Source organism: Aulonocara sp. 'chitande type north' Nkhata Bay, linkage group LG8 (assembly GCF_057382095.1).
Source record: "Aulonocara sp. 'chitande type north' Nkhata Bay isolate Kocher_YH1m ecotype deep benthic linkage group LG8, A_spYH_male_GT1.1, whole genome shotgun sequence".
NCBI lineage: Eukaryota > Metazoa > Chordata > Actinopteri > Cichliformes > Cichlidae > Aulonocara > Aulonocara sp. 'chitande type north' Nkhata Bay.
Window position 1 is genome coordinate 4,360,242 of NC_141351.1, and position 19,726 is coordinate 4,379,967.

The following is a 19,726-nucleotide window of genomic DNA, read 5'->3' on the forward strand; positions in this document are numbered from 1 at the left end:
TGTCATCTGCAAACTTGATTAGCTTGACAGACTGGTGGGTGGAGGTGCAGCAGTTGGTGTACAGGGAGAAGAGCAGAGGAGAAAGAACACAGCCCTGAGGGGAGCCGGTGCTGATGGTCCGGGAGTCCGAGACATTCTTTCCCAGCCTCACATGCTGCTTCCTGTCCGTCAGGAAGTCAGTGATCCACCGGCAGATGGGGTCAGGCACATTCATCTGGGAAAGCTTGCCTCGGAGATGGTCTGGAAGGATGGTGTTGAAGGCAGAGCTGAAGTCCACAAACAGGATCCTGGCGTAGGTTCCTGGGGAGTCCTATTCCTATGGACTTCAGAACAATGATGATGACCTTTAAAAAAAAGGATTGGCTATCGCTTTCACAGAGACTTGGTGAGACTTGGTGCACACATACATATGTAGACTTTGTTTCACTTTTTAAATAAATGTAGTAAATAAAAGCGCTATATATTATGAGATTTATTTATTTTTTAATTATTTTATTGGATTACATAAAAATATCATTCTACCTGTATGAAAATATATGCCACTCATGCTTTAGAGTCTACAGATAGGTCCTTCCACAAAGTTGTACATTTACTATTTTAGTAAAGTTTTCTGGTCTGATATGCATCGTTTTCTACTGCAGTTGAGGGCAGAGTCAAAACAATGAAGTGGGCCTTTGCTGTGTTTGCCATGGTATCACTCTCCAAGTGCCTCGTTCAGTAAGTCAGACTATAAATCATCCATTTACAGCCTTCTCTTAAACAGTTACAGACATATATGACACACTGTCAGGTCCGCTAAAATAAAAGAAGCATAAATAGTAAAACTTTTAAGAGGTTGCTGATATGAAAAAACACCTCTTTACATTTCAATAGAAAGTTTTAGGATTTAGCCTAATGTGAAAAATATGGGTTAGGGTTATGCAGAGTGCATCTCTGTGCAATCATGCTTTAGAGTCTACATACACGTCCATTAACAGGGTTGTACACCTAATATTTGACTACAGGAGTAAAGTGTTCTGTTGTTCTTATATACATTATCTTCTATTGCAGTAGACGGTAGAGTTGAAACAATAAAGTGGGCCTTTGCTGTGTTTGCCATGGTGGCACTGTCTGATTGCCTCGTTCAGTAAGTCAGCCAAACTATATTTCATTCATTTCATTCTTCTTTTTATTTATTTTTTACTTTTACTATTTGAAATAAAAATAGTAATAGATCGACATGGCCATCTATCATATGCAATATAAGATACGTATAGTATAAAATATTTATATATGCAGTTCTAAGAGGGTGTTGGTATGAAAAAACATCTGTTCACAGCTCAATAAAGTTTTCTAAATGTATCCTAATGGGCAAAATGTAATTTGCTCCCTTTGATGACTCCTAGGATCCCTCTGGAAAAGGGTAAGAGGGCCAGGGTGGTCTTGGAGGAACAGGGTCTATGGGAGGAGTATAGGCAAAAATACCCATACAATGCCATGGCCAAGTTTGATAGGAGCTTTGCTGTGGGCCCTGAATCCATGACCAATGATGCTTGTGTGAGTAACATCATCTAAACGTTGAACATGCATATCAACATACAGAGAACATGACAAACGTCTTGAGAGTATACCTTCATGTCTCCTCTTCTTCTCCAGTTGTCTTACTATGGAGTCATCTCAATTGGAACTCCACCTCAGTCCTTTAAAGTCATCTTTGACCCTGGCTCATCTAACCTGTGGGTTCCCTCCATCTACTGCAACAGTGCAGCCTGCAGTATGTAAATCTATGATTACATAATGCATTTCCACACAAAGTCAGAGAGTGATTCTGAAAACCTTTATAATGACAAAAAAAAAAATATAAGGGTCAAGGGTCCAGTTTACAGTTCCCAAGACTGAGTTACCAAGGTCCCACCCTGGAGTCTGGCCCAGGTTAGGGCCGTAGGGGTTCGGTGACGATGACTGGCACTTCCAATAAACTAACTAGTGGTACATGTTATTTCTCTGGTGGGGAAGGAGCCTGATCTGGTGTGCAAGATTGAGACATTTCTAATAGACACACAATGTAGGTGAACTGTTTCAAGTATCTTCTACAAAGAGGAGACTCTGGTTAAGACCCAGGAGCTGCTGGAGAGATTATAATTCTTGGCTGGCTTGGAGTTGAAGAGGTAGCCAGAGTGGGGAGAGTCTGTGCTTCTCTGCTCAAACTGCTGCCCCCGTTATCAGAACTCAGATTATGGATGGATGGTTTTTATATTTAGGATTTGGTAGTTAGGTAATAGAACTGAGGTACAGCATTTTGCCATAAACTGTGTTTTCTTTTTGACCCTGGTAGGAGCAGCACATACAGACAGTATGGCAGACCTCTCAGTATGACGTATGGCACTGGCAGCATGACTGGCTTCTTGGGATATGACACTGTGACGGTGAGAATTTTAAAACAAGCAAAAACAACCCCAAAACATCAGTCTGTTTAACAGTAAATGTAAAGATGAAAAAACGCCATGATAATCCCTACAAAATAAAAACTATGTTAGCCTGAAAGTATTGCTCCAAAATATTTTTATAAACCAGGGAAAAGAACTTTCACTTGTTTAATAGTAATTGTAAAGGTATTACAGTGCTTTCACAGTAAAAACTGCGATTGCCTCAAAAAGTATTTATGAATGTGAAATCTGAACATATAAAACACAAATGAAGGGGTTTTTCACATGTGATTCTTTAAATAACATTTGGAGTGGTTTTGGTTTTAAATGGAGATCAATAGAATGGTATGAAAAAGAACTTTTCAAAAAACCATCACCATTGGTTTCAAACTGTACTGGCTTCATCTTTGGTTGGCAGGTTGCTGGTCTGACTGTGACAAATCAGATCTTTAGTTTGAGCCAAACTGAGGCCCCTTTCATGCAGTACATGCAGGCTGATGGTATCCTTGGTCTGGCCTACCCAAGTCTGCCTCTGGTGCGTCACCTGTGTTTGATAACATGAATGCAGGCTTGACTGACCAGAACCTCTTCTCCCTGTATCTGAGCTCATAAGTATTATGCGGGATTCTACCTGACTCTGGAAATTATCTATAGATGCCTCATATATTAATTTGTACTCAATTCCACCTGGATTCCTCTCTCCAAAGAACTGTACTGTTAGATCACAGTTGACAGGTAAAACCAAAAGTTACAGCCCTATATTTGTTTCAGAATCATGATAGAGCTATATTGCCAAAGAAGTTTCTTTCCTAATGCATACTGTGTTGTCCATTACAGTGTTTCTGGTAATGGTCAGGCTGTGGCTTGTAATGGTGGTTGTGAGGCTATTGTGGACACTGGAACCTCTCTGATTGTTGGACCTTAAAGTGACATTGACAACATCAATGCTTGGCTGGGAGCAAGAAGTCAGAATGGAGAGGTCAGTGCTAAAAAACAAAAAATATGGAGAAATATGTTGAGTGAAGTACCACTTGGTCTGGTGAAACTGATACTCTTCAAAATTTACATATTTTACAGGCAGCTTATTTTAACTTTCCTTTTCCATCAGTACATGGTCAGCTGCAACAACATTGACCAAATGCCTGATGTGACCTTTAACATCAATGGACAGCAGTTCACTCTCCCAGCCTCTGCCTACATCAGTCAGATAAGAATTCCTTTCCTTATTTACAGTGGGGCAAAAAAGTATTTAGTCAGCCACCGATTGTGCAAGTTCCCCCACTTAAAATGATGACAGAGGTCAGTAATTTGCACCAGAGGTACACTTCAACTGTGAGAGACAGAATGTGAAAAAAAAATCCATGAATCCACATGGTAGGATTTGTAAAGAATTTATTCGTAAATCAGGGTGGAAAATAAGTATTTGGTCACCTCAAACAAGGAAAATCTCTGGCTCTCACAGACCTGTAACGTCTTCTGTAAGAAGCTTTTCTGTCCCCCACTCGTTACCTGTATGAATGGCACCTGTTTGAACTCATCATCTGTATAAAAGACACCTGTCCACAGCCTCAAACAGTCAGACTCCAAACTCCGCCATGGCCAAGACCAAAGAGCTTTCGAAGGACACCAGGAAAAGTATTGTAGACCTGCACCAGACTGGGAAGAGTGAATCTACAATAGGCAAGCAGCTTGGTGTGAAAAAATCAACTGTGGGAGCAATCATCAGAAAATGGAAGACATACAAGACCACTGATAATCTCCCTCGATCTGGGGCTCCACGCAAGATCTCATCCCGTGGGGTCAAAATGATGATGAGAACGGTGAGCAAAGATCCCAGAACCACACGGGGGGACCTGGTGAATGACCTGCAGAGAGCTGGGACCAAAGTAACAAAGGTCACCATCAGTAACACACTACAACGGCAGGGAATCAAATCCCGCAGTGCCAGACGTGTTCCGCTGCTGAAGCCAGTGCATGTCCAGGCCCGTCTGAATGGGGCCATGTATCGTGAGATTTTGAGCCAAAACCTCCTTCCATCAGTGAGAACTTTGAAGATGAAACGAGGCTGGGTCTTCCAACATGACAATGATCCAAAACACACCGCCCGGGCAACAAAGGAGTGGCTCCGTAAGAAGCATTTGAAAGTCCTGGAGTGGCCTAGCCAGTCTCCAGACCTCAACCCCATAGAAAATCTGTGGCGGGAGTTGAAAGTCCGTGTTGCTCGGCGACAGCCCCAAAACATCACTGCTCTCGAGAAGATCTGCATGGAGGAATGGGCCAAAATACCAGCTACTGTGTGTGCAAACCTGGTAAAGACCTATAGTAAACGTTTGACCTCTGTTATTGCCAACAAAGGTTATGTTACAAAGTATTGGGTTGTATTTTTGTTATTGACCAAATACTTATTTGCCACCCTGATTTACAAATAAATTCTTTACAAATCCTACCATGTGGATTCATGGATTTTTTTTTCACATTCTGTCTCTCACAGTTGAAGTGTACCTCTGGTGCAAATTACTGACCTCTGTCATCATTTTAGGTGGGGGAACTTGCACAATCGGTGGCTGACTAAATACTTTTTTGCCCCACTGTATGTTTTATAACTTCTCTACATATTCCCTAAATTGTATTTATTTTTTTTCTGTTACATCTCCTCCTTAGTCCCAGAGCTATGGCTGCCTCACTGGCTTCAGTGGTCAAGGTAGCAACCTGTGGATCCTGGGCAATGTCTTCCTCGGACAGTACTATTCCATCTTCAACAGAGGCCAGAAAACGGTGGGTTTGGCCAAGGCTAGATAATCAACCTGAAGTCAAGTCCTTCAACATACATCTTTGTGTTATAGTCAGCTTTGTAACATCAAAAGTCTAATAAATAAATCAAGTTTTTAAAAAGTTAAAACAATTTTGTCTTTGTTTTTTTTGTATTTGTTTGTTTTTTCCTTATTCATGAAGAACAAAGCATTTCAAATCTCCCATTTGTAGGCTGATAACATCTAATTTGATATGATAATTAAATAAAAACACACAGTTCAACAACTCTACAATACAAAACTTACATATCACAGAATAACACTGTCTTAACCAGACTGCCCCATAAACAGTGTGCATAGGCCTCCAGTGTATCTCTCCAACATCAAGCAACACAGCTGAAGTTATGAGACAGCAAATACTTTGTGTCACGTGTGTCAGTGGGATACATGTGAATGTATTAAAAATGATACTCCAGTAGTACAAGTCAAGGAGAGTATTAAAGTTGGCAAACTTTGTCCACTTCAGCAAACAATCTGTTTGTACTGGAGTTAGAATGTGATTTGTTACCTTTAATAACATTTTTTCATTTGTAAAATAATTACATTAATTTTCATCTTTTAAAATGAGAGAAAACATGCAATATAAGACCCTCTTGGCAGTTTTAGTGTTAAATGCTTTGAAGTCTATGGTGTTATTTTTGTGCCTCTATTCTGAGCGCATGTTAAAAAAAAATGCGAGCACAATTTTTGCATTTTGATGAGAAAATTATTTTGAGTGAAGAGAATTTTAATTTGAGCGAACAAAATTCATTCTTATGTGCAAGACATATATTTCAGTGTTTGCTATTATTCATATGCACACATAATTACAGCCCCTCTCGCTCATTTGTTCACATTTGCTCTTCCTCAGATCTCTGCTCTGTGTGCTGACAGACAGCTGCGGACCTGCTCTCAGTGTGTCGTTCGCGCTCACAACATCTCTGCTTCATGCACACTCAACTCTCTGTACACTGTTATAAGTGTGCCACAAAACCAACCAATCACATACTTGGATGCAAAAATTCTGATTGGCTGGTTTGGTTTAAACTAGATTAAAACCAACAATAGTCTTAAAAAATGTTATATTTTAAAATAAAATAACTAAACATACTAACCAAAAATAGATTTAGCTGCATTCTGGGCCCTAGCACTATTTATATATTTATAAAGAATTACAAACAATAATTATATGATGCTTAAAGCAGGTTTATTAATTAATATCCAATTTATTTCCAATTTGCATCGAATTTATCAGTGTGAACATGGTGGTGTGAGTCTGACTGAAGGACTAATGTGATGGTAAGGTGTCTGCTGCTCCGCTTTGAATATTAGTAAGAACTTGACATAGAGATTACTAAATGGATGTTAAGAAAAATTGTGCCCAAGTTCAAGACCATATTCATTGTTGTTTGTTGTTGTTGTTATTTTTTGGGGGGGGCTTTCTAATTGTTTTTCACAAGAATTGTTAGTTCCCATAGAGGTTTTTTTTTTTGGGGGGGGGGGGGGGGGGGGGGGGGGGAGTGAAAATTAAAAAACAAACAAACAGCCAAAGCAGGTTAATTAATCTTTGGAGTGTAATTTGCTGTTAGTTGCCTTTTCCAACCCCTATTTGTGTGTTTTTCACTTTTATCTGGGGTAAAAGAAACTGTGCTTGAGATTGATTTTTGTGGTCTTTCTCTTTTCCAGCTTGAAGGCTGCTGAAAGACCACAAAGTTTTTCCCCCTGTGCTACTCATGTCAGTGCAGGGGGAACTCGCAGAGAGGCCAGGGTCTAAAAGGGATCCTGGAGAACATCTGAGGGTGTTATGTGCTGGTTTGCATCCAAGGCCAACATCTGTTTAACTAGGCTGACAAATAAATGTTGAACATTTTCAGTAGTTGTTCGAGGTTATCAATACACTTACGTTTTATATATCGAGTATTCTGGGATTGTAATCTTGTCTCGTATTGAAATTGTTTTTCACTCTTAAATGTCCAGTGCTGTTCGTTGTAGTTGTCTTCTATGAAATAGTCATCAGTGCACAAGCCGGAGTCCAGAACATAATCTGGTGGCTGACCCTGATGTCTATGATAAATTTCAAAACATCATAATCCATATCCCCAGGGCAGAGTGGCACCTCTATAGAAAGCTCCACAGCTACCAGCCCCAGAGACCACATGTCAATTGCTTCATCATATGGAATACCAAGCATAAACTCAGGTGCACCATAACCAGCCATCCCCACACAGTCACCAACTGAGTGGTATAATTACATAAGAATAATTATAATAATTTTCATATACTTATTCTGTAAGTTTTTTATGATGCATTGAAATGCATGAAACCTACAGTTTATATATAGAACTTGAGGTTTTAGTCATTAAAATCATATGGATGTATTAAATTAGATACATACAGTTAAATAAACAATAAACTATGAGCTATGTAGTAAAAGCAAGTTCTTAATTTAGAAAATGGTTATAAATTAAGAAGGTGATAATAGTTAAACCATTAAAAACTTAAATCTAAGTGAATGCTCATATTGTTTGCTGATATCATCTGGCTAGTTTCTTTCTCAGTTACATGTCAGGCCCAGTGGACTAAATCATAAAGGCAAGGATGCAGAAAGTGTGTCCCGGTAGAAACACAAAGAGGTAAGATAAACAGGATTGTTGATAAAAACAAATTCTAATGTAAAATGTCACAAAATAGCTATGAATATCAAACTTAACATAATTAATTAAGGATCTATTATTTTGTGGGGATTTTGGTGCTGGTAATGTTGATTTGATAGGTAGGGATGAAGAAAAAAATGACCAAAAACAGATCAATAACAGAGACAAAAATATCCTGCCCTATATGGACAAGGACTTCATGGTCAGTGCTTCTTTTTCATGCCAGTGAGTGTTTTGTTGTTGTTTGGATTGGGTGTGGCTCAGTCAAATGATGTCCGGTCAGGCTGTTAATTAGTCATAATTAATCTCGTATTACTGCAGGATGTATGATTGTAGGTTTTATTGTTTACTATGTAATGTAATCAATAAAATGTTCAATAAACCATGAGCTGTGTCAATTCAAGACATAAAAAACCCATTATTAATTATAAAAGCTAATAACAGTAGATAAAGTAGATAGATTCTTAACGTTTGCTGCCACCTACTGGTCATTTTTAAATTTCGCTCTCAGTTACAAGTCAGGCCCAGTGGGGTAAAGGCAAGCAGACAAACAATGTGGAAAGTGTGTTGTTGTACAAACAGTAGTAGCCAACTTTTTCACACTTGTAGCTTTTGTAGTATTGCAGTAGTTCATTTCATCCAGTACAGTGCAGCACGTGTTTAAGGTATCACATTTATTGCATCTGTTATTAAGATAAGATAAGATAAGATAAGATAAGATAACCTTTATTAGTCCCACACATGGGAAATTTGTTTTGTCACAGCAGGAAGTGGACAGTGCAAAAGTTATGAGGCAAAAATTAGAATACAATAAGAATAAATACAGTACACAACTGTACAGAATAGAATAAAATAAAATACTATATACAGTAGAATAAAATAAAATAAATATACAATAAGATAAAAATAGAATACAAATACTATATACAACTGAGTAAAAATACAACGATGACAGAAAGGATTATTGCACTTAGTATTATTGCATATGTATGGATGTGTGTGCTTGATCAGTTAAAGTCTTTATTATGGAGTCTGACAGCAGTGGGGAGGAAAGACCTGCGAAATCTCTCCGTCCCACACCGTGGGTGCCGCAGTCTCCCACTGAAGGAGCTGCTCAGTGCTGTCACAGTCTGCTGCATGGGGTGGGAGATGTTGTCCATCAGGGATGACAGCTTAGCAGCCATTCTCCTGTCACTCACCACCTCCACTGGGTCCAGAGGGCATCCTAGAACAGAGCTGGCCCTTCGGATCACCCTGTTCAGTCTCTTCCTGTCCCCAGCAGAGATGCTGCCGCCCCAGCAGACCACACCATAAAAGATAGCAGAAGCCACAACAGAGTCATAGAAGGTCTTCAGGAGTGGGCCCTCCACTCCAAACGACCTGAGTCTCCGCAGCAGGTACAGCCTGCTCTGCCCTTTCCTGTAGAGGGCGTCTGAGTTAGGCATTTACTGAGTGTTTAGGTTGTACAAACCAAAATCAAAGCCAAAATCTTTGGTAAATAGCAAACTTTAGTCTAACACTGGGCATCTTTTTTTCTTCAGTGGTGTGATGTACAAATTCGCATTATTTATTTATTCAATCAAGTTAGATTTGAATCTGACCAAACAGACCACTGCATTTGGCAACAAGTGTGCTTGTGGCTCAATATGTGCACTGTTATATATGATATACACAGCTACATGCTGTTCTGGGTCAGTTGGCTCTCTGAAATTATTTGTATACCTTCTCTGGTACCAAACTGCCCCACTGAAATCTTAAAATGTCACACACATGAAACCATGGATGAAACCATAAAATTCTCCCTGCTGCTTCTATTCTTGAGAATTGGTTGAATCCAAAACTGCTTTCTTCTTTTATTTACTTAACAGATAATAGTCACGTATAAAATATGTATATAAATAAAATAAATCTTAGCCTACAACACAGTAATCAATATTAAGGTAACACTGCCAAAGTTATGAAACAACAACTGACATCAACCTTTAGTTTAACACAAGCACAAGCATAATCAGTGGCAGCCAGCACTGGGACACTGCATAGAAGATGCTTGGCTGAATTAAATTAATCCCAACACTCAGAAGTCCACACAAAAGGGTTGTCAGGGCTTGAAAATCAGTCAAAAGCACAACCACATTCACAAAGTCCTTGCAGAAATAGTATCCAGACATGCCTAGAAACTAGCAGAGTTAACATCATGTGTTGGGCACAGAAAAGTCCAGAATGGCCTGAACCTTGGCCAGCAAGGCACACACATGCCCATGCCCTCATTGTTTCCCTAAATAGGTGACAACACCCTTGCCAAACTCCCATTTAACATGCACTTTCACATCTATCAAAAAATTCCTGCAAAATCTGTGTAATCTCACCATGCTGAAGAATAAGTCACAGTGTCACAGTTAAGTACATTGATCAGGCAAACCGTTTTGACGACCTGCTTAATATTTTTCTTTGTCCCTCTTTTGCTACCAAAACAGCCCTGACCTGACCAGTGGTAATATTGTTATGCCTAGGCACTAGACAGTGCAGTATTGATTAGCCTTTGGATAGTGACTCTTAAAGGCTTTACAGTATACTGTAGTAGGTGATCAGGCGTCACAAAGAAAGATATTTCAGATGTATAATGGGAAATGAGGCACCTGCCTGTATCCTTTCAGGAGGTCCAGTTTTGTTTGGCCAACCCTACTATAGGGAGTGCAGAATTATTAGGCAAGTTGTATTTTTGAGGAATAATTTTATTATTGAACAACAACCATGTTCTCAATGAACCCAAAAAACTCATCAATATCAAAGCTGAATGTTTTTGGAAGTAGTTTTTAGTTTGTTTTTAGTTTGAGCTATTTTAGGGGGATATCTGTGTGTGCAGGTGACTATTACTGTGCATAATTATTAGGCAACTCAACAAAAAACAAATATATACCCATTTCAATTATTGATTTTTACCAGTGAAACCAATATAACATCTCCACATTCACAAATATACATTTCTGACATTCAAAAACAAAACAAAAACAAATCAGCGACCAATATAGCCACCTTTCTTTGCAAGGACACTCAAAAGCCTGCCATCCATGGATTCTGTCAGTGTTTTGATCTGTTCACCATCAACATTGCGTGCAGCAGCAACCACAGCCTCCCAGACACTGTTCAGAGAGGTGTACTGTTTTCCCTCCTTGTAAATCTCACATTTGATGATGGACCACAGGTTCTCAATGGGGTTCAGATCAGGTGAACAAGGAGGCCATGTCATTAGTTTTTCTTCTTTTATACCCTTTCTTGCCAGCCACGCTGTGGAGGACTTGGACGCGTGTGATGGAGCATTGTCCTGCATGAAAATCGTGTTTTTCTTGAAGGATGCAGACTTCTTCCTGTACCACTGCTTGAAGAAGGTGTCTTCCAGAAACTGGCAGTAGGACTGGGAGTTGAGCTTGACTCCATCCTCCACCCAAAAAGGCCCCACAAGCTCATCTTTGATGATACCAGCCCAAACCAGTACTCCACCTCCACCTTGCTGGAGCTCTCTGCCCTTTACCAATCCAGCCACGGGCCCATCCATCTGGCCCATCAAGACTCACTCTCATTTCATCAGTCCATAAAACCTTAGAAAAATCAGTCTTCAGATATTTCTTGGCCCAGTCTTGACGTTTCAGCTTGTGTGTCTTGTTCAGTGGTGGTCGTCTTTCAGCCTTTCTTACCTTGGCCATGTCTCTGAGTATTGCACACCTTGTGCTTTTGGGCACTCCAGTGATGTTGCAGCTCTGAAATATGGCCAAACTGGTGGCAAGTGGCATCTTGGCAGCTGCACGCTTGACTTTTCTCAGTTCATGGGCAGTTATTTTGCGCTTTGGTTTTTCCACACGCTTCTTGCGACCCTGTTGACTGTCTTGAATGAAACGCTTGATTGTTCGATGATCACGCTTCAGAAGCTTTGCAATTTTGAGACTGCTGCATCCCTCTGCAAGATATCTCACTATTTGACTTTTCTGAGCCTGTCAAGTCCTTCTTTTGACCCATTTTGCCAAAGGAAAGGAAGTTGCCTAATAATTATGCACACCTGATATAGGGTGTTGATGTCATTAGACCACACCCCTTCTCATTACAGAGATGCACATCACCTAATATGCTTAATTGGTAGTAGGCTTTCGAGCCTATACAGCTTGGAGTAAGACAACATGCATGAAGAGGATGATGTGGACAAAATACTCATTTGCCTAATAATTCTGCACTCCCTGTATATCCAGTTATCCATGTGAGAGTGGAAAGGAGTCAGGTTTAGTGATGGCGCTACAGATGAGACTTCAAATATCTTGATTGGCTGGCTTATCTAAATAAGACAAATGAGCCTTGGGTTCTTCCAGAATTTGGGAATCTTTTAAAGTGTGAAGGGGAAATCAGTGCAACACATTTAAAATTAGGTAACACACCTGAAATTGTGAAACAGGCCAATGTGTCAATGAGATACGTGTGAATGCCAAAAAATACAAAAAGCACAAACTAATGAGAGTCATAAGGTCAGCAAACCTCGTCCACCGTAGGGTAGACTCCTGGTCAAACCACATGTCTTAAGACTGTAGCAGCATTCTCCAGGTATAAATTTCACAACAGCCCACAAGGAGTTAACTCTATTTGTCATGTATTTTGTTTAAATATAAGTCATTAGGCAGTTTAATATGTTCTATGTGTTCCTGGAGCAGCTCCATTTGGTTCTCTGTTAGTGAACTGGGGTAGTTCCAGTTTGACGTGGAAAGCAGGAATAAAGCCACTGACCTCCCAGTGAATTTGGGACATTTCAATCTTCTGGACATTAATTTACAAAAGACAGCATATAATAACATAATATAACATTTTAATATATCTGGGTCCTCGAGGGCCGGAGTCCTGCAGGTTTTAGATGTGTCCTTGATCTAACATAGATGGCTAAATTACCTCCTCAACATGTCTTGAAGTTCTCCAGAGGCCTGGTAATGAACTCGTCATTCGATTCAGGTGTGTTGACACAGGGTGATATCTAAAACCTGCAGGACACCGGCCCTCGAGGCCTGGAGTTGCCCACCCCTGGTCTAACACCCAACTGATAAAGACTAGGATCAAGCTTGAAGTGATCCAAAAGCCTACCAGCAAGTATCTGTCCAACTTAGCAAATCTGATTTACTGTCAGAATTTGTTCTGTTGTTACTGTGTCCTGGTTAACTTGCAGACAAGGAGCAAGAACATATAATGACAGCCATAAAAGCACATGGCGCTGTTGAGATATAAGAAGTCATGCTCCTCCAGTGAATCGAAAACATAGAAAAAACACACATCCAGAGTTCATGCCAGAGCCTCAATCCTGTGAATTTTTTTTTAATTTTTTTACATCTACCCATTTTCGGTGCTCTTTTTTATGCGTATTGAAATGTGAGGCAGTGTTTGACCATGAATATTTCAAAAACCATTAAACATAAAAGCCCGGACAAAATGAAAAATATCTGTAAATAGTGTACAATGAATAGAACAAAACTGTGGAATTTCCAAATATACTCTAATTATAACTGAGAAAATAATTTAGTTTAATATGTCATTAATATGTTGTATTTTTAATTTTCAAGACCTACTTTACCTATAAGTTTGAGACCTACTTACCCGAAGAACTCTACCAAAGACTTTTTTAGACTTAACTTACAAAACAGTTAATAAAAAAGAAAAAATTGATCATTTCATGTGAGTTATCTTGCAAGGCTGAGCTGTATCTGTAGCCTAATATACAATGATTAACATTAAGCAAAACAGCTGAAGTTATGAAACAGCAATGGGATGGCATAGGATATTTGTGAATGCTAACAAACATGATCTACAAGCAGCACAAGTTAAGGGCAGTCACAAGGTCACCAAATTGTGTCCACTGTAGGCTTGACTACTGGTCAGACCAGATGATTCAAGACTGTAGCAGAGGACAATCTGTGTGTCCCCAAATCAAGAAGGATGTGAATTATTACTAAGGAGTTCATGTTGTCGTTTGCAAAAGAATAAAATTAATTTCCTATTTTAAAACATCAGATTTACACAATAGGAATGTATTTTTGAGTCAGATATGCACCATAAGTAGAAAACAGAACATATGTGGAGGGTAAGACTAACCATTTTCTGTAACGATGTGCTGTGATGTATGGTTTGGAAACAGTGACGCTAACAAAAAAGACAGCAGGCAAAACTAGAGCTGGCAGAATTATAGATGTTAAGTTTTATTGGCACTGACCGTGAGAGAAAGTATTAGAGGTTAGTATAACAGAGGGACAGCTCGGGTTGAGCAGTTTGGAGGCAAAGTTAGAGAGGCAAAGCTGAGGTGGTTTGATGCAGAGCAGCGGAAGTGGATATATTGGATGTTGGATATGTTGAACATGTAGTTTGCAGGCAGGAGGAACAAAAGGAGACCACAGAGAAGATTCGTGCATGTAGTGAAAGAGGACATGTGGATGGTTAGTGTGACAGAATAGGATGATATGGATAGTGTTTAAACAGAGGCCAATGGCGACCCCTAAAGGGAGCAGCCAAAAGAACAATAAGATTGTTATTTTTTCTTTACTTTTTATTTTCCTTCATGGATGAAATGACCATCATTTTTATTTTATCTCACCTGAAAGGGATTTAATGTTCCAGCCCTTTACCCCTTTGCCCCATTAAACTCAAATGCAGTGGATGGTGTTCACAAGATAGTTTAACATGAGCACACTGTTTAGTATAGCACAGTTTTCCACCAGGCTGTATTTATATATAGCAGTGGATCTCAAACTGTGACAAGTTGCACATCAACATGTATTGCATTTTTAGTCAATGGACTCTTGTATTCAAGGATTGACGCTAGTATTCAATACACTGCAGGGAAGCAATTTTCTAAACTCTGGTTTTCTTTAAACGGCTGTGTAGAAATGTGGGAAGGCTTTAGTCATGGGTCACATTGCTTTCATGGGTCGCATCTTTTGCTGCTTATCTTCAACAGGAAGATTCTCACAAAGTCACGAGCTATGGAGGTGAATGTGGAATGTGATGGAAACTTTAACAGATAGGAAGAAATGCAACGGTATTTATGTAACAGAGTAACTGCAAGTGGATGAAATTGTTGTAAAGGAAACAGTCAATTCTTAGACTTCCTGCTTTTATTGATATTACTATTTCAATTTAACACACAGGAGAGTGATGTCATATGTCATGAAGTGACATAATATGTGAGTCTATCAAAAAAAAAGTAGTTCAAAAACACTCTATGGATACATACTTCATACTCAAATCCAAAGCCAGAACTGGATCTCATAACTGGGATACAGAAGGAGAATACAGTGGCTTGCAAAAGTATTCGGCCCCCTTGAACTTTTCCACATTTTGTCACATTACAGCCACAAACATGAATCAGTTTTATTGGAATTCCACGTGAAAAACCAACACAAAGTGGTGAACACGTGAGAAGTGGAACGAAAATCATACATGATTCAAACATTTTTTACAAATAAATAACTGCAAAGTGGGGTGTGCGTAATTATTCAGCCCCCTTTGGTCTGAGTGCAGCCAGTTGCCCATAGACATTGCCTGATGAGTGCTAATGACTAAATAGAGTGCACCTGTGTGTAATCTAATGTCAGTACAAATACAGCTGCTCTGTGACGGCCTCAGAGGTTGTTTAAGAGAATATTGGGAGCAACAACATCATGAAGTCCAAAGAACACACCAGACAGGTCAGGGATAAAGTTAGTGAGAAATTTAAAGCAGGCTTAGGCTACAAAAAGATTTCGCAAGCCTTGAACATCCCACGGAGCACTGTTCAAGCCATCATTCAGAAATGGAAGGAGTATGGCACAACTGTAAACCTACAAGGCCGTCCACCTAAACTCACAGGCCGAACAAGGAGAGCGCTGATCAGAAATGCAGCCAAGAGGCCCATGGTGACTCTGGATGAGCTGCAGAGATCTACAGCTCAGGTGAGGGAATCTGTCCATAGGACAACTATTAGTCGTGCACTGCACAAAGTTGGCCTTTATGCAAGAGTGGCAAGAAGAAAGGCATTGTTAACAGATAACCAGAAGAAGTCCCGTTTGCAGTTTGCCACAAGCCATGTGGGGGACGCAGCAAACATGTGGAAGAAGGTGCTCTGGTCAGATGAGACCAAAATGGAACTTTTTGCCCAAAATGCAAAACACTGTGTGGCGGAAAACTAACACTGCACATCACTCTGAACACACCATCCCCACTGTCAGATATGGTGGTGGCAGCATCATGCTCTGGGGGTGCTTCTCTTCAGCAGGGACAGGGAAGCTGGTCAGAGTTGATGGGAAGATGGATGGAGCCAAATACAGGGCAATCTTGGAAGAAAACCTCCTGGATTCTGCAAAAGACTTGAGACTGGGGTGGAGGTTCACCTTCCAGCAGGACAACGACCCTAAACATAAAGCCAGGGCAACAATGGAGTAGTTTAAAACAAAACATATCCATGTGTTAGAATGGCCCAGTCAAAGTCCAGATCTAAATCCAATCGAGAATCTGTGGCAAGATCTGAAAACTGCTGTTCACAAACACTGTCCATCTAATCTGACTGAGCTGGAGCTGTTTTGCAAAGAAGAATGGGCAAAGATTTCAGTCTCTAGATGTGCAAAGCTGGTAGAGACATACTCTAAAAGACTGGCAGCTGTAATTGCAGCAAAAGGTGGTTCTACAGTATTGACTCAGGGAGCTGAATAATTACGCACACCCCACTTTTTAGTTTAAGTGTAAAAAATGTTTGGAATCATGTGTGATTTCGTTCCACTTCTCACGTGTACACCACTTTGTGTTGGTCTTTCACGTGGAATCCAAAAACTTGATTCATGTTTGTGGCTGTAATGTGACAAAATGTGGGAAAGTTCAAGGGGGTAGAATACTTTTGCAAGCCACTGTACACATTTTCTACTAATGTGAGGACTCAAAGTGCTTTCCTTACTACAAGCCTCACTCACACACATCTATACAAGTATTTTTTTTTTTTTAAATGTCTAAGCACTTTAAACACAACACTCACACACCCGCACTCCAGTGGATCCATCTGGATAAATTCAGGGTTCAGCTTCTTGCCCAAGAACACTTTGACATGCAGGTTACTGTGTATGCAACCACTGACCGCGGTGCTGTTTTCACATGTCTGTAGGAACAAATTTGTTTTTGTTTATTCTTATTGTATTTGTCGAAAGAGAACGAAACTCACAAACATGATCTGTGTGCCTGATTTAGGATCTAGGATGAAGTCATCCGTGGTGTAACTAAGGTGTTTAATGTTTTGGGGGCACATAATTATATAAAAACACTAATTATGGATTTAAGAATGGGCTCATGGTTATATAAAAATCTATTAAGAGTCAAATTCAGTGTAGATCATAATTTATTGTTGACGACCGCTTCAGATTGTTTTGGGCTTTGTTTTGGTTTATGAACCACTGATTTATGGCTTTTTGTCCACTCCAGTCAGAGAGTTAAAAGTGTGTTGAAAGCATTTGTGATCTCATTGTATTTTCTAATGAATAATGATGGCATAAGGAGATTTACCAGATTCCTCTTTCAGATTGCTTCACAACAAAACTTGAAAGACAGCTGACGTTATCCCCCTCAAAGCATATAAATGAGGTGCTCCTGGGGAGCAATAACTAATCTTCAGTTGGTTGACTGTGTCAGTTCATGTACACTCTCAAATCTAAAGTGATAAAGATTTAAGCTACAAGTGGAGCATTACTTTGGCAGGGTAAGTGCTATTCCCAAACACTTTTGACTTTTATGCCTGAGCTTAATTTGTTCATTTTTGCTTAATGTCACTGAATTTATAAGAGACTAAAAATGTTTTTTATAGATCTATGCAGAAAAAGGCAAAGGGAAAATAAATGCTTCAATGGCGGATTGTCACAAAGGCCATCTTCCTCTGTTTAAACTAGCCATGCTGAGTAAATAATAACAGTGCAGTTGTTTCCAACTGGTATTGTAATTGTTGTGTGAAAAACATGTGTCTCCAAAACAAAATTTTGGGGGTGAATGATATCAACTCATAAATGATGACCTTCTTTAATGAATATGAATGTCATACTATCAGCTCTGGGAGACATATTAGGGAGTAAAATGCTAATAATAGCATGCAAAGGCATTAATTTCACCCTCCGATCACTCAGCAATTACCCATTAGGAGTAAACTTAGACTGGGGCAGCTTGCTTACCAAGCTTACCTTACCATATTGACAGCATCACACATTTGCTGCACGTTTCAGCTACCATGATGTAAATATCTTACTCCACCACAACCCAAAGACCCAAATGCTCTTTCAGCATTCACATTATTGGTATGCAGAGCTTTGCAATAATTTATGTGTGATCAGTGTGATCACAGTTTCTAAGTAAAAGTACACAGAAAAAAAAACAGAAAACAAAGTAAATATTTTTAATCAATTACATGTGGATGTTGCAAATGGTAGTGTTTAGGCTAAGGCTTCGGTGCTACAGGTGGCAACATGTGGACCCTGAGTGATGTCTTCCTCAAACAGTATTATTCAATCTACAAAAGAGGCCAGAATATGTTGGGTCTGGCCAAGGCTAGATAATCAACCTGAAGTCAAGTCCTTGAAAAGCCTATAAATTTTTGTGTTATAGTCGGCTTTGCAACATCAAAAGTCTAATAAAAAAAAGTTAAATAAATATTTTGTTTCTGTTTTGTGGTCATTGTTCATATAGAACAAAGCATTTCAAATCTGTCTTTTATAGGCTGCTAACACCTCATCTAAAATGCTTCCCAAATAGTAACCCCTCTATGCAAAACTTACATTTAACAGAATAACTTTATCTTAACTTGATTACTCCATAAACAGTGTTTATAGGGCTCCGGTGTATCTCTCCTCCAACCTGTTTCCTTTACAATAAATCTGTAGCCTACAACACAATACATTACACAAAACAGTAACTACTTTGCCCATATGTACCAATCTGATAGCTGTGGATGCTAAAAACATGATCTACCGGTAGCACAAGTTAAGGTGAGTCATGTCAACAGTAGGCTAGACTACTCGTCAAACCAGATGGCTTAAGAATGTCGCAGAGAACAATCTGTGTACAGACAAGAGAAAATATGTGATTTATTACGCATGAGTTCACTTTGTAATTTACAAGAGTGGAAATTAATGTTTGAATACATTTTAAGAATGGCCTCCTCCTCAGTGGTTTAACCCTGTTGACAGCTAGTTTCTCTTTTTAAGAACAGAGGTGGCCATCAGTGAGCAACGGTACGCCTTCATGCCTAGAATGAGCACTACAGATGTGATGTTAGCTTTGAGAGTGTTGATGGAGAAGTATAGAGAAGGTCAGGAGGAGTTGCACTAAGTCTTTTGTTATTCAGGGAAAGCATATGATAGGGTGTCAACGGCAAAACTGTGGTATTGCACGAGAAAGTCAGGAGTGGCAGAGAAGCACTATATGTGAGGGTGGCATAAGACTTTCAGTGTTAACAAGACAGTGATCTCGGTCAGAGAGAGATGGATTTAAGGCGGTGTGGGACAACATCAGGGATCTGCTCTGAGCCTTTACAGTAGCAACAGGTTGACTGATGAAATCAGGCAGAAGTCTCTGTAAACTATACTGTTTGCAGACGGCATTATGAAGATCATAATGCTGAGCCTGGAGAGATGGAGGCATGCTCTGGTGAGAAGAGGAATGAAAGTCAATAGAAGCAAGACAGAACATGTGTGTGAATGAGAGGGAGGCAGAAGCTTCAAGGAGTAGCTCTCTGAAGCTAAAGAAAAAACAGTGCTACTTCTCCAAGAAATAGTTTAGGTAAGACTAGGTTTTCTCTCTAATATAGTTTTTCTTAGCAGTGTTCAGCAAATATTTAGACATATATAGATCAAATTAA

The 19,726-nt window shown here is 39.6% G+C and overlaps 1 protein-coding gene and 1 pseudogene across 1 annotated transcript in view; one reads left to right on the forward strand and one right to left on the reverse strand.

The window, feature by feature from the left end:
* Positions 1-19,726, reverse strand: part of LOC147322880 (uncharacterized) — a 92,466-nt gene that overhangs the window by 51,787 nt on the left and 20,953 nt on the right. The window lies entirely within an intron of this gene.
* On the forward strand, positions 1,077-5,320 carry LOC147322883 (pepsin A-like; annotated as a pseudogene).